Below are 15,210 nucleotides of genomic sequence, written 5' to 3'. Positions count from 1 at the left end.
GGCTGGGCTGTATGGAGGACTGTGCTAACTCTGCTGCTGTTCTAATCATTTTAGAACCCTAGAAAATGATTAGGCCTCCATCTCAGCCCCAATGTAACACAACACATTGCTGTGAAAACAAGGTTTGCTGCCCTACACTGGGTGCAAATGAAACAAGAATGTACTAGCTTCGTATAATCATAGGACCTCGGAGGTGGAAGGGACCCAAGGGTCATCTAGTCCAACCCCGCCCCCCACAATGCAAGAATCTCGGCTAAAGCATCCATGACAGACGGCTTCCTTTTCCTGCTCTACCCCTTTGCGCACAGCCACTTCCACTTTGACATTTTATATTACATCAGCATTTCTAGATATGCACTGTTCTACATGAATTTCTTGATGTTGTTTAGCCATTTAGTCGTGTCCGGCATTTCGTGACCCCATGGACCAGAGCACGCCAGGCACTCCTGTCTTCCACTGCCTCCCGCGGTTTGGTCAAACTCATGCTGGTAGCTTCGAGAACACTGTCCAACCATCTCATCCTCCATCGTCCCCTTCTCCTTGTGCCCTCCATCTTTCCCAACATCAGGGTCTTTTCCAGGTAGTCTTCTCTTCTCATGAGGTGGCCAAAGTATTGGAGCCTCAGCTTCAGGATCTGTCCTTCCAGTGAGCACTCAGGGCTGGTTTCCTTCAGAATGGATTGGTTTGATCTTCTTGCAGTCCATGGGACTCTCAAGAGTCTCCTCCAGCACCAGAATTCAAAAGCATCCATTCTTTGGCGATCAGCCTTCTTTATGGTCCAGCTCTCACTTCCATACATCACTAACATGAATTTCTACCTACCCTTTTAAAAATAATGACAATAATAATTCTATTAATATTATTATATTGCACTTTGTTGCAAGTCAAGTCAAGTTTTATTGCGGCAAAAGCCAGTGACACAGAACACCACAAGATCAAACAAAAGGAAATCAACAACAGCATCAGCATCAAGATGCATAAACGTCAAACAAGCTTGCTTGCTGAGGAAAAAAAAAAGGAAACAAGCACTGAGGGAAGGGAAAGAAGAAAAGAAAATATCACGTTGAGGAGAAAATGGGTGGCATAGCAATTTAAAAAAAACAACAACACACGAAAACCTCTAAAGTATGGTGAATAAATTAAAAGGAAAAATATCATTCCAAAGTTGCAAAAACAAAGTCCTCCTCTCAATAAATTAGTCTTTTTGGTGATTATGTATTGCATTTCTCTCATATGTAATTGTTATCATTAAGATGTTTTGCAAGGTGTTCCTTAGCCAATCAGTTATAGTAGGGTTGCCAACTGTTGAAACGGTTCATGTTGCTGTGCCTTTAGCATGGGTCTCCTATGCAGAAATTCACCTGCTGACTTGGTGTGTTGCTGCATGCCTTTAAAAGCAAAACAAAAACTTCATGGACAAACCTGCAGAAACCTGTAAAATGGGCAGAAGCCAGCCAAGCTAATTGGCAACTGTACACTAGTTTACCCATCTACAATGACTGCTGGGATATAGGTGGATTTTATGGTGCCCTTGGCAACATCAGTGAGCAGTAGGCTCACTGCTGGTGTGAGAATGAGAGTGTAACACCTTCAAATACATAAGTATGCCCTCATTTATTTATTCAAGGTCGTGAAACCACCCCAGACTGTGAGCCCGATGTGATCTTGGGAATAGGTCTCATTGAACTCAATGGGACTTTCTTCCGGTAAGACATTTACTTCTTTGTAAGATTATAAAATGGTGGAAATGTTTTGAGTGGGACAGAACAGCATTTTCCCACCTTTTCTGTTATAATGCATTTGCAATTTTTAAATTTGCAATTGTAACAGAAGAGAGAAGAAGAAAAACAAATAATGATTGTTGTGTTTGAATCAACAATCCATTGACCCACATGTCAATGGATCCACATGTCAAAGTATCAAAAAAAGATTGACGATTCTAAGGCTGGATCTAGACACATTGGGAAAAAAATGTTTCAGGAAAACGTGTTGTAAACCCCACAATGGGAAATCGTGTTGCCAAAAGATGGATGCCATCTGGTGTCACAGTGTTATAATGCATTTAAAACGCTTTTTCTTTGCTAATGTAGCTGAGTCCTAAGTCATGTGTTCAACAATAGAAAGGGCAGCAAGAACTTCAAAGAACTGAATGATGGACAGTGGATGCCCATCCTTCTTGCCTTGCAGTATAAATCTCTTAGCTACCATAAAGGCTCACAGAGACCATTAGAGTTGTTGTTGCTGTCGTTGTTCTATAAATTCAACAAAAGAGGTGGGTCCAACAAAATGAAGTAATACTTTCGCTGTCAGGAGTCAGAATCAAGAGATCTGACTTGGTAAATGAAGAAAAATAAACAGTGAAGATCTTAGATACATCTCCGTGAGGAGGGAGTTCCACATTTTTGAGGCTGCCACAGCGAAAGCCCTCTCCTGGGCATCCATTCGCCAGACTTCTGAGGGTGGCGAAACCACCAAGAGGGTGGTTTCTGCCAATCTTGACACCTGAGGTCTATAGGGAAGGAAATGGTCTTCCAAATATTTGGGGCCTTGTTCATTTAAGGTTAGCAGGAACACCTTGAATTGGGCCCAGAAACAAACTGGCAGGCAGTGTACCTGTTTTACAATGAGGGTTCAGAATGGTACCCCAACTGGCTTCTGCATTTTGGACCAGTTTCCAAATTGTCTCCAAGGGCAGCCCCATGTGGAGCACATTGCAGCAGTCCAGACACCTGTACCATTATTGCTGTATGCATCTAAATGATGTGTTGATCAGTCCTCCATCCCTTAATGAAACCCCTCTATTTTTAATGATGCACATCACACCAAATATATACAGGTATACCTCATTTTATTGTGCTTCCCTTGATTGTACTTCACAGATATTGCTCCTTACGAGGACATGGGTGCAACTACAGGCAGCCCAGTTACTTCCAGGGGAAGGAAGCCCCCACTGCCACCGCCCCTCTTCTGGCCATGGGAGTGGAGTTGTCTAGTGATGGAGCCAGGGTTTTCCCTTACCGCCCCTGCAGTCAGGGGGTGGGGGCATGGCTTAATAAACTACAGTATAATGAAAACATAGCTTTTATATGCATTGGGAAACAAACAAAGAATTGTGTGAATTGCCTTATTGCAATATTCGCTTTATTGTGGTGGTCTGGAACCAAACCCACAATATCTCTCAGGTAAGCTGGTAATCATATATATAAAACCATGCATAGCAAACCTTACTCTTTGAGCTAAGAGAAGCTAAGCTATTTTGTAAGAAGGAACCGGAATGCCTCTGTAGGCGTGGGAAGAAGAAACAAGCTTCTTCTTATCTATATATCCATAGATTAAAATCATTTTGTTCTAGAAGAGCAGCTGCTTTGTGGTAGTACGGTGTGGGGAAAGAATATTCTGAGAGGCCTTTGTACTACCAACTTGGAAAGAAGAGTATTTTTAGATCTATGGAACGAGATACTTATATTTAGACTTACGTGAGCTATTTATGGATGGAAGGAGTGATCAGAAGAAAGTTCATAACCGATAACAAGATGGCTTATAGTATGCAATGGGAAGCTTTCGCGCTCCGTTTTTCAGCCAGCCGAATTGAACAAAAACAGGAAATCTGTGTTAAGTAGTGCTTAGCATTTGTATAATGCTTTCAAGTATTCAAAGCATGTGCATTGTCTAGCTGTAATTCTTACAACAGCCCTGTAAGGGAAGCCAGTATTACTTTCCTCCCATTTGGCAGATGGGAGAACCGAGGTTGTGAAAGATCGACTTGCCTGGGAGCCCCCCTAGCCTCACAAGAAATGGTTGAGGGAGTCGGGTATGTTTACAATGGAGAAAGGAAGGCTGAGAGATGATATGACAGAGATCTTCAAATATCTGAAGGCCTGGCACATGGAAGACAGAGCAAGCTTGTTTTCTGCTGCTCTGTAGGGTAAGACCCAAACCAATGGATTCAAATTGCAAGAAAGGCGATTCCAACTAAGCATGCGGATGATACCCAATTCTATCTCTCTTTCAAATCAGAACCAGTGAAGGCAGTGAAGGTCCTGTGTCTGGAGGTGGTTGGAGGATGGATAGCGGCTAACAGATTGAGGCTGAATCCTGACAAGACAGAAGTACTGTTTTGGGGGGACAGGAGGCAGGCGGGTGTAGAGGACTCCCTGGTCCTGAATGGGGTAACTGTGCCCCTGCAGGACCAGGGGCACAGCCTGGGAGTCATTTTGGACTCACAGCTGTCCTTGGAGGCACAGGTCAATTCTGTGTCCAGGGCAGCTGTTTATCAGCTCCATCACGTACGCAGGCTGAGACCCTACCTGCCCGTGGACTGTCTCGCCAGAGTGGTGCATGCTCTAGCTGTCACCTGCTTGGACTACTGCAATGTACTCTATGTGGGGCTACCTTTGAAGGTGACCTAGAAGCTACAACTAATCCAGAATACAACAGCTAGACTGGTGACTGGGAGAGGCCACCGAGACCACATGACACTGGTCCTGAAAGACCTACATTGGCTCCCAGTACGTTTCCAAGCACAATTCAAGGTGTTGGTGCTGACCTTTAAAGCCCTAAATGGCCCAGTATACCTGAAGGGGTGTCTCCATCCTCATCGTTCTACCCGGACACTGAGGTCCCGCGCCAAGGGCCTTCTGGCGGTTCCCTCACTGTGAGAAGCCAAGATACAGGGAACCAGGCAGAGGGCCTTCTCGGTAGTGGCACCCGCCCTGTGGAACGCCCTCCAACCAAATGTCAAAGAGAACAACTACCAGACTTTTAGAAGACATCTGAAGGCAGCCCTGTTTAGGGAAGCTTTTAATGTTTGATGCATTACCGTATTTTAATATTTTGTTGGAAGCCGCCCAGAGTGGCTGGCGAAGCCCTGCCAGATGGGTGGGGTATAAATAAATTATTATTATTATTATTATTATTATTAGGAAGAACTTTCTGACTAAGAGCTCATTCACAGGGGAATGGACTCCTTTGGAAGGTGGTAGATGCTCCTTCTTTGAAGGTTTTTAAGCGGAGATTGGAAGGCCATCCATCACAGATGCTTTAGTTGAAATCAGGGACACCATCTGAGGGGCATGGGGCCAGGGCCCCCAATATTTTCAAGAAGGGGGGCACCCACCCAGTTCAGTGGTAATCCTCAAAAGGACATTCCAAAATGAAGCTGCTTGACCCTGCCCTGTCCTTTTGAGGATCTCCAGAGCACCTTCTGGGAAAGTTCCAGTAGGGAAAATAGAGCTATGAAAATTCACAATTCTCATAATTCTTTGGTGTATCTGAAGAAGTGTGCTTGCACACGAAAGCTTATACCCAGAACAAACTTAGTTGGTCTCTAAGGTGCTACTGGACAACTTCTTTATTTTTTTAATGAAAATTCACGTTAGAATTCTTTTCTCTCTCCCAAATGTTGATGGTGATGGTGGGAAGAGGAAGAAGAAGAGGCATCATAGAACTGTAGGGCTGGAAGGGTCATGTAGTCCAGTGATTCCCAACCTTGGGCCTCCAGATGTTTTTGGCCTACAACTCCCATCATCCCTAGCTAGCAAGACCAGTGGTCAGGGATGATGGGAATTGTAGTTCAAAAACAGCTGGAGGCCCAAGGTTGGGAAACACTGATGTAGTCCAAACCCCTGCAATGCAGGAACAAGAAAAATCAGAGCAAGAATGGCAGCTTTTGTCTAAAAATGCCCAGAGCTTTAGCCATGTGAAGTCATCTGCAGCAAGAAAATGAGCTTTGTAGCACCTTAAAGACTAACTAATGTCTTATGGCATAAGCTTTGTGGTCTGCAGTCCCTTTCATCATGAACTCTTCTCCACGAAACCTTATACGATAATAAAATTGTTAGCCTTTGCAGTGCTCAGCACTCTTTGTCACACTTGCCTAAATCCCCATGCTAGGACGAACTTTTTGCCTCCGGTTTACACGAGCCCAGTCCCCCGGCCTGCTATTGACTTAAAATCTAGGTAACCAGCCCAGAGGATTGAGTTTCTAGGTCAGCAAGGCTGGGTACTTAGTTTCTGACCTGTCAGCTAATCCGGTCAGACCTTTGAAGGGTTTCCCACCCACAGACATCTCTGGCGAGGCCAGACCATTCAAATTTGAGGGAGAGCATGACCTACATTCCCCAGCATATAGGCAAGTAAGCGGAATAGCCTCGCAAGGCCTGGGGCACTCGAGAGGTTAAAATAAGAAACATATTTACTTAATGGAGTGCCAAAGCCTTGAGAAAACCTCTGGTGCTTATACAAGCTACCAGTCCTCCTCCTCCTCCTCCCACCCCAGTCCTTTCCTCCATGGGACCAAGAAAGGTCCATTGTTTGTTGGAAGAGAGCCAAAAAGGAACATCAGTAAACTCCTTTGCTTCCTCAATTCCATATTAATTCATTTTAAAGGTAAAGGGGCCCCTGACCATTAGGTCCAGTCGTGGCCGACTCTGGGGTTGTGGCGCTCACCTTGCTTTATTGGCCAAGGGAGCCGGCGTACAGCTTCCAGGTCATGTGGCCAGCATGACTAAGCAACTTCTGGGGAACCAGAGCAGCGCACGGAAAAGCCATTTACCTTCACGCCAGAGCGGTACTTATTTATCTACTTGCATTTTGACGTGCTTTTGAACTGCTAGGTTGGCAGGAGCAGGGACCGAGCAAAGGGAGCTCACCCCGTCACGGGGATTCGAACTGCCAACCTTCTGATTGGCAAGTCCTAGGCTCTGTGGTTTAACCCACAGCGCCACCCGCGTCCCTCAATTCATCTTACGACAAGTTGAATTGAAGGGCTGCCTTGCTCCATATATGTACACAGGACCACTTCAATCTGCAGAACTGGCTAGAGCCATATTCTTCTCTGGCAATCACTTGTAGCAAAGTAAGATTGTCTTCCATAAACACGGTTTTAACAATGAGTCTGTAAGTGACTGTGGAGCCCAATTCTGGATCCACACGTCCTTCCACAGTGGGGACATAGGTTTCTGGGCGGGAGTTGATTACAGTGTGGATTTGCCAAGCGTGCCTTCCTCTTAGCACGTTTCTCCCTTGTGTCCTGAGTTCGAGTGTCTTCAAAGTCCACGACACCTTTGGTAAAGGCTGTTCTCCAATTGGAGCGCTCGCAGGCAAGTGTTTCCCAGTTGTCAGTGTTTATACTCCTTTTTTTAAAAAAGATTTGCCTTGAGAGATTCTTTAAACCTCTTTTGTCGACCACCAGCATTACGCTTCCCATTTTTAAGTTCGGAATGAAGTAGTTGCTTTGGAAGACGATAATCAGGCATCTGCACAACATGACCTGTCCAACGAAGTTGATGTTGAAGAATACCCATTCTACACTAGCAAGGCATCCATCATTGACATCAGGCAGAAAGAATTGTACAGTTTTTGACACCTGGGGCATGCAATTTCATTATGTAGATTTATTACTAAAATTGTTGGCTTTTAGCTATATTTAAATTGTTTTATTACAACAACCTGTTTTTAAAGTCTGTTGATTTTATTGGCATTCCCTTATAACTATCCTCTATTAATTCACATAAACCGTTTGAAAGGTTTTGTTTTGTTTTATAAAAAAAATGAGCTTTATATATCCCTTCTCAAATAAACATGCAAGAATAAATCTAGACTCCTTACTACTCCTTTGTTCCATACCTTAAATAATCATAATAATTATTCCAAACCATAGTGGAGAATCTCCCCATCACCTACAAGCTTGGACACTGAAAGGTTGTTTTCACTTTCTCCCCATTTTTTTACACAGCCATCCTGCGGATTTCCCTGTAAACTTCACCTGCTGAATTTCTGCCTGCCGCACACTTGTTAAAAGCATAGGAGCATTGCCAAGGGAAAAGGTTGGCAATTGGGGTTCGTTCACAAATGCACTGTTCAACGCTGGATGAATCATAGAATCATAGAAACATAGAAACACCATCAGAGCACTCCTGACATATGGTTGTCAAGCCTCTGCTTAAAGACCTCCAAAGAAGGAGACTCCACCACACTCCTTGGCAGCAAATTCCACTGTCAAACAGCTCTTACTGTCAGGAAGTTCTTCCTAATGTTTAGGTGGAATCTTCTTTCTTGTAGTTTGGAACCATTGCTCCGTGTCCGCTTCTCTGGAGCAGCAGAAAACAACCTTTCTCCCTCCTCTATGTGACATCCTTTTATATATTTGAACATGGCTATCATATCACCCCTTAACCTCCTCTTCTCCAGCCTAAACATGCCCAGCTCCCTTAGCCGTTCCTCATAAGGCATCGTTTCCAGGCCTTTGACCATTTTGGTTGCCCTCCTCTGGACACGTTCCAGTTTGTCAGTGTCCTTCTTGAACTGTGGTGCCCAGAACTGGACACAGTACTCTAGTTGAGGTCTGACCAGAGCAGAATACAGTGGCACTATTACTTCCCTTGATCTAGATGCTATACTCCTATTGATGCAGCCCAGAATTGCATTGGCTTTTTTAGCTGCCGCGTCACACTGTTGGCTCATGTCAAGTTTGTGGTCAACCAAGACTCCTAGATCCTTTTCACATGTACTGCTCTCAAGCCAGGTGTCACCCATCTTGTATTTGTGCCTCTCATTTTTTTTGCCCAAGTGCAATACTTTACATTTCTCCCTGTTAAAATTCATCTTGTTTGTTTTAGCCCAGTTCTCTAATCTGTCAAGGTCGTTTTGATGTGTGATCCTGTCCTCTGGGGTGTTAGCCACCCCTCCCAGTTTGGTGTCATCTGCAAATTTGATCAGGATGCCCATGAGTCCGTCATCCAAGTCGTTGATATAGATGTTGAATAAGACCGGGCCCAAGACAGAACCCTGTGGCACCCCACTAGTCACTCTTCTCCAGGATGAAGAGGAACCATTGATGAGCACCCTTTGGGTTCGGTCAGTCAGCCAGTTACAAATCCACTGAGTGGTAGCATAGTCAAGTCCACATTTTACCAGCTTCTTTACAAGAATATCATGGGGCACCTTGTCAAATGCCTTGCTGAAATCAAGGTAGGCTACATCCACTGTGTTCCCTTCATCTACCAGGCTTGTAATTATGGCTCACGTGTTTGAGAAACGGCAGCTGCTTTCACATAGCTCCAAACACAAGCACTTGCCAGGGAAGCCATTTCTCCTGTTCAGCTGCTGGCCATTGGGAGCAAAGTTATCAAGTGCAGAGGTTTCAAGTGACGTAGATGTAGGCATCAATTGGCCCTTAGTTCCTCTTTAACACAACTTGATCACAAGAGCAACCAATATGGCTCAGGTCTGAAAGATCATACAGTGGTACCTCGGGTTAAGAACTTAATTCGTTCTGGAGGTCCGTTCTTAACCTGAAACTATTCTTAACCTGAGGTACCACTTTAGCTAATGGGGCCTCCCACTGCTGCCACGCAATTTCTGTTTTCATTCTGAAGCAAAGTTCGAAACCCGAGGTACTATTTCTGGGTTAGAGGAGTCTGTAACCTGAAGCGTCTGTAACCTGAAGCGTCTGTAACCCGAGGTACCACTGTATTCCCTAATCCAAACCTACCTGGGCTCTGAGATCTTTGCGGGTGGCCTTTCTTTCAGTCTTGCCGCTCTCACAGCAACAGTATGTGGGAACGCAGGAGAGGGCCTTTTCGGTGGCTGCTCCCAGATTTTTTAACTCCTTCCCAATATAGGCTGGACTGGTTCCCTCCTAGCTATTCTTCAGCTGTCTAGGGAAGGCTTTCTTGTTACAACGGGCTTTGGGGAACTGACTGTTTTTGACAGAAGGGAAGGTTCTGTTTGTTTGTTTGTTTGTTTGTTTGTTTGCCTGCATTTTTAATGGATCTTTTTTCTATTATTTTAATTCTATTGCCTTTTAGTGATTGTCTTTTCTATGTGTTTAGCTTATTCTATTTTATCTGCATACTCTGCCTTGAATTCCAGACTGGGGGGAAAGGGGGATATAAACAAATATAATAATATCCATACTAATAAGAATGATAATGGAAATCTCTTTTGCAGACTGCAGGATCGCTCCATCCTCTGAGCAGAGCAGAGCAGAGAAATCCAAGGGGAAGGAAGGCATCAGGCAAGCATAAAATTGAGCCTACCTTCCCCCAGAAGAACCAGCCAGCAATCAGGGGTAGGTCTGAGCTTTTCAATGGGGTTTCCCCACCCTACCTGCCTCTCCTTCCTGCCTGATGTCCCACCCCCTAACACCCATGGATCACTCTCGGTCATCCAGCTGGGCCTGTAGCAATCTGTGGCTGCCTGAACTCAACTCATCCAACACCCAAGTCCCTCCAAACGGGCCGAATTTGACTCAGGACTCATCCAGATCTGGTGCACAGCCCTCCTGCACCCATGTGTACAAAATAATTGAGCGGTACAAATCGGCAAGTGCCCATTCTTTCACACAAACACTTGGGCCCGTGTAGAGGCAGGTGGTACCTGTGTTCAGTGTAATGGCGTCAGGCCGCCATTTTGGAAAAGGCAGCAAGCTATGGCCAACCCAAAACTTCTCTGTTTCCCCTTCCCCACGTTCCTTACTTCAATGGCATCCCTCCCACAAAGCACCTCACTGCATTTTGTTACCTGGAATGAATATTCCACATGACTTTTCTACACTTCAGTTGTTTGTGATAGCCAGAAAGATAAATATGCAAGAAAAAGGAACAATCAACAGTTTTTTAATCTGTACTGTGGGAAGCTCTGGTTCCCCTTCCCCTCCTCATATAGCCTGTGTTTCAAAGTTTACTTGACAACTGCATTTATTTCATATTACGATTTGTTGCGGGTTAACAATCTCGCCTTATCAGAAGACATTAATCTTGGTGGGGGGGGTAGTTATCCTAACCGGAGAAGGAAGGTGTCTTATCCAGGCTGGAACGGAACGGAGGACATTTCTAAAGGGTAATGTTAATGTCCCTGACGCTATAAAAATAAATGAAATCTGATGAACGCTGCAATGGGAGAGAAATAAGTCATCGTTCTGGTAAAATATGGTTGCTGTGATTGGGAACAGTGTTACTTTTGGGGACATTTAAATCTATGCATTACAAAAAAAATAAAAATGAGATGACAAGCGGAGAAATGAAAAACGGCTTCATGTTCCTGGTGTTACAAATGGAGCTCGCAGCCTTGAAAACTCAAGAGGTTTTTAACAATAGTTTTCTTTATAACTTTTTAATGTCACTTCCCTTTATTACACGGGGGAAGTGTATGCTGAATTCTAAAAGAAAGGCACGGCTCAGCAACGTTTGCTAGCCTGGAGAAGGAATGGGGAACAAGGGGTTTCCAAATACTGTTGGTCTCAAACTCCCCAGACAAGTTAGTCCAACGATTATCCAAGGTCCAATGGCCTGATACTTGTTCTGGACATCTTTGCCCCTAAGCAAAAATACATCCATGTAATTTCATTTTTCTAAGTATATATCACACAGGTTTTTTTTAAAGGATGTACTCCATAGTTATAGCTAAATGAGCCCCACATACACCCACCCACCCACACACACACACAAAATTCCAGGGTTTGCCTAGAGCAGAGAATGGATAACCATCCCTTTCTATTGAAAGGGACATCAGAACATCAGAAGAGGCTACTGGATCAGGCCAATGGCCCATCAAGTCCAGCATCCTGTTCTGACAGTGGTCACCCAGATGCAGGATCTGAGCACAACAACGCTCCTGATTCCAGCAACTGGAATTCAGAAGCATGACTGCCTCTGTTTGCTATTATTTGACTATTAGTTCATCCCCATTTGCCTTAGGCATCTCAACCGCATTTTCCACAGTAGAGGCTACAGAGTTTGGGGCAACAGCTGAGTCAGGCTTGATGTCCTTGGGATGGTGTTGGTTGATTTTATATATCTATTATTATCTATCTCTATCTATCTATCATCTACTGCACTGGCTCCCGGTGGAGTACAGGATCAGGTTTAAGGTGCTGGTTTTGATTTTTAAAGCCTTATGCGGTCTAGGACCCACGTACCTACGGGACTGCCTCTCCTGGTGTAGCACCCTGCTTGTGGTTAACGCTTAGCTGGAATGAAATATTCAACGCAGCAATAGAGAAATTAAAATAGTAATTTATTTGTCAGACAAATAAATAAGAGGCACAGTGGTACATGGTTACCAAGCTCTGGCCTGGCCTCCTGCCATTCTGGCCAGCACTTATATTCCCTTAATCCAGCCCCCTTTGCTCCTCCTGTGGCTGCCTCTGTCCAATCAGCCTGGTTGAAATTCCTATTGGCTGTTTGGTAGAACCAATCACAAAAGATACACCCACAAAAGATACACCCACTTCCTTGCCCTTATAAGGGAGACAAAGAGCTATATATATGACATATAAGTAATAATATATCTTACATGGAATCTTAATTACCAGCTCACCTCTTGCCCTCCTTGCCCTATTGCCTTCTAAAACAAATGGTTAATCTTACATTTTTATGTTCAACAGATGTCAAGGATCTTGAGTTTCACATCAACATTGAAAGATTTCCTTCATTTAAGGTTTCTAAACAAATGCCTGACAACTATATATCAAGACTGCTTGGATGGCGTCTTCTGTCTGGCAGGGGGGCTAGGCTCATTTGCCCCTCTGGTCTCCTATTGCAATATGACTCTATGAAATAAGAATCTAGCATTTCTTAAATCCTTTGCATAATTACATTTAAGCCAATATATTTAAGCTAATATATTTCATACATTTATCATAGGTAGCCTCTTAAAAGAATAAAGCTTTTCAAAGTAAAAAGGAAGGAACTCAGTAAAACAGCTTTTAAAAGAAGCCTCTTCAGTGTACACCTCCCCCTTTCCCCCTCCTTTCCCAGCCAGCTAGATGCTTCTCCCATTAGCTCTTCTCAACATTTATTGCCTTTTTTAACTCTCTCAGTTTAAGAAACAGCTTTAGAAAAGACTTTTCAAAAATGTTCTCTTTTCTTCTAGCTAAATGTTTTTCCCCATTTGCTCCTGGCCTTTGAAAATACAACTCAAGGTTTAAGAGAGGCCCCATGGTATCATGTTACTATTTGCCCATTCCTAATGGTGTTTTCTCAGCCTTTTTTATCTTCTGTATCATGTAGGATCAGTGTCCTCGCTCTCAGCCTTTAATTTCCTCTTTTTATGACTTTGAGAATTGTTTTTCTACTATAAATCAATGGGGCCCCCTTGTCTTAGGAGAATGGCCAAGGTTTTCTCTGCCTGGCATGAAACATTTGAAAATCTAAGCCCATTTAATTTAGGAACCTGATCAAGATATAAGCCAATATAAGTCTTGATTAAAAATGCAGTCTATATTCAGATGCCACATTCCCCCCTTTCAAGCTCAAGGACCTTCATCCCAAGTGTCCTTGATAGCTTGACCTTCATCATATTCCTGAGGTAAAGCTCTGTATAGGGCCATGATATGAGGTAGAGTTTCATTTGAAACCATCTTGCTAATTGTACTTCTAAAACATGAAATGATACATGGCATCATACATAAAACCAATACTACTACTGTCAAGAAAAACAAGCAAGACAATAGTATCCCTTTGAGTCCTGTGACATTAGGTAACCAATTGGTGAGCCATCCCAGATCCCATCCTTCCCATGTTTGTACTGGGACATGTGCTATATTCTCCATCTTTGTGGCCAACACACGGATTGCCTCACCATTATCAGAAATGTTAAAGCAACAGGCATTCCCTGTCAAGTTCAAGACTCCACATAGGCCTCCTTGCCTGGCAAGTACATAATCCATTCCCATTTTCAGCTGCAAAATGGCGGCTCTACTTTCATCCAACTGTTGTGCAATAAGTCTCAAACTCTGGGCCGTTGCATTAGTTACAAGTTCCACTACTGCTTGCAATCGAATTATTCTGTTTAGATTATAAATAGGATCCCGTGCCCCTTGTATGAGCTCACCAGGATTCCAGGAGGCAGGATCATAATAGGCTATAATGCGCTCTGGCGGCCAATCATCAGTACCGCTCCAACTTTGGGTACTTCCTCCTGCTATATGAGAAATATCAGCATTCCTTCGTGTACGCTTGGCCGAACTAGTGGGCATAATCCACATTGGTGGTAATACCCAACCCAAGAAACAAGTCCCACTCCATTTGGAAGGGAGTTTCTTGTATGCCCATTCTCCACATATCCACCACAACCATCGGGTCTGAGGTTTTTGGTACGTGGAATACAGAAGGCGAAATACCAAAAGGGGTAGAGAGTTCACAGTGCAGTATGTTAGATTGCCTTTTTCTGTCACAGTTATGTTCCACACCACTTTCCATGCGTGAATAAAAGGAGGTGCACAGGGCAAGGTATTCCGAGTTCGATAGGTAGTACCGTGTGCCCAGGTATGACTATTCTTAATATAATCCCAAGTATAGTGACAATGAGAAGAGCCTATCATGGGAGAATCAGCTGCATCTGATGATTTATGTACACAGAATTCCCCTTGTACAGGTATAACTCGTAATGGTTTAGTTGAGTTCCATCCGGGGAAATTCTGTATTTCAGTTTGGTGTGGCATTTCGCTTACCATACCAATGGCATCTAATGGTATCGGTAATAAGGGCATACCTCCCTCTGAATCATCTGGCCCAAGAGAGCAAACAAGGCAATTGGTCCTATTTGCAACATTAGCTACCATTTCAGCTAAACCTACCCACATATTGTGGTCATGGCTGAATCCATATTTAGCCAATTTGGTCAGATTCAAGGACCCTTCCCCTTCCCAAGGGATCAGGATTAATAATAAAATCATGTTGATGTCTAGTATATGCATTCCTTCCACAAAAGATTACCTTATTGTGATAGCAAATAATTATTAGCCCCAATATAATTCCCCCAGTGACAGAAATGGGGAACCACCAAGACCAAAACATATATCCCGAGGATCCCCAATGAGTAATATCATTTATAATTGTTCCACAAGGGGGCAGTCAATCAATTGTATAAGAGAATCTTCCCGTTCACAGTCGCTGGTTCAGACGCTCCTCAAGCTTCAGGCGTGCGCAGGTCAGCCAGCTTCCAGGTTGTGGCTGCAGCAGGCCGGTCGTCAAATGTTGCCCGTGACCTAGCCCGTTCCCGGTAGGGCTAGATACAGGGGTTTTTGGAGAGAGTTAGTTTTAAAGGATTAGAGGGGTCACCTTTGCACGTCCAACTGCCTTCAGACTTCTTCAAACGAGAGTGATGAATCCAGGGGGTCACCTCAGCTACCTTCACCGCTGTTGGAGTAGAGAGCAAGACGGTGTAAGGTCCACGCCACTTAGGTGCAAGTGGATCGCGTTTCCA

This window comes from Podarcis erhardii (assembly GCF_964252035.2).
Source record: "Podarcis erhardii genome assembly, chromosome: 10".
NCBI lineage: Eukaryota > Metazoa > Chordata > Lepidosauria > Squamata > Lacertidae > Podarcis > Podarcis erhardii.
This window is presented reverse-complemented; position numbering follows the sequence as displayed.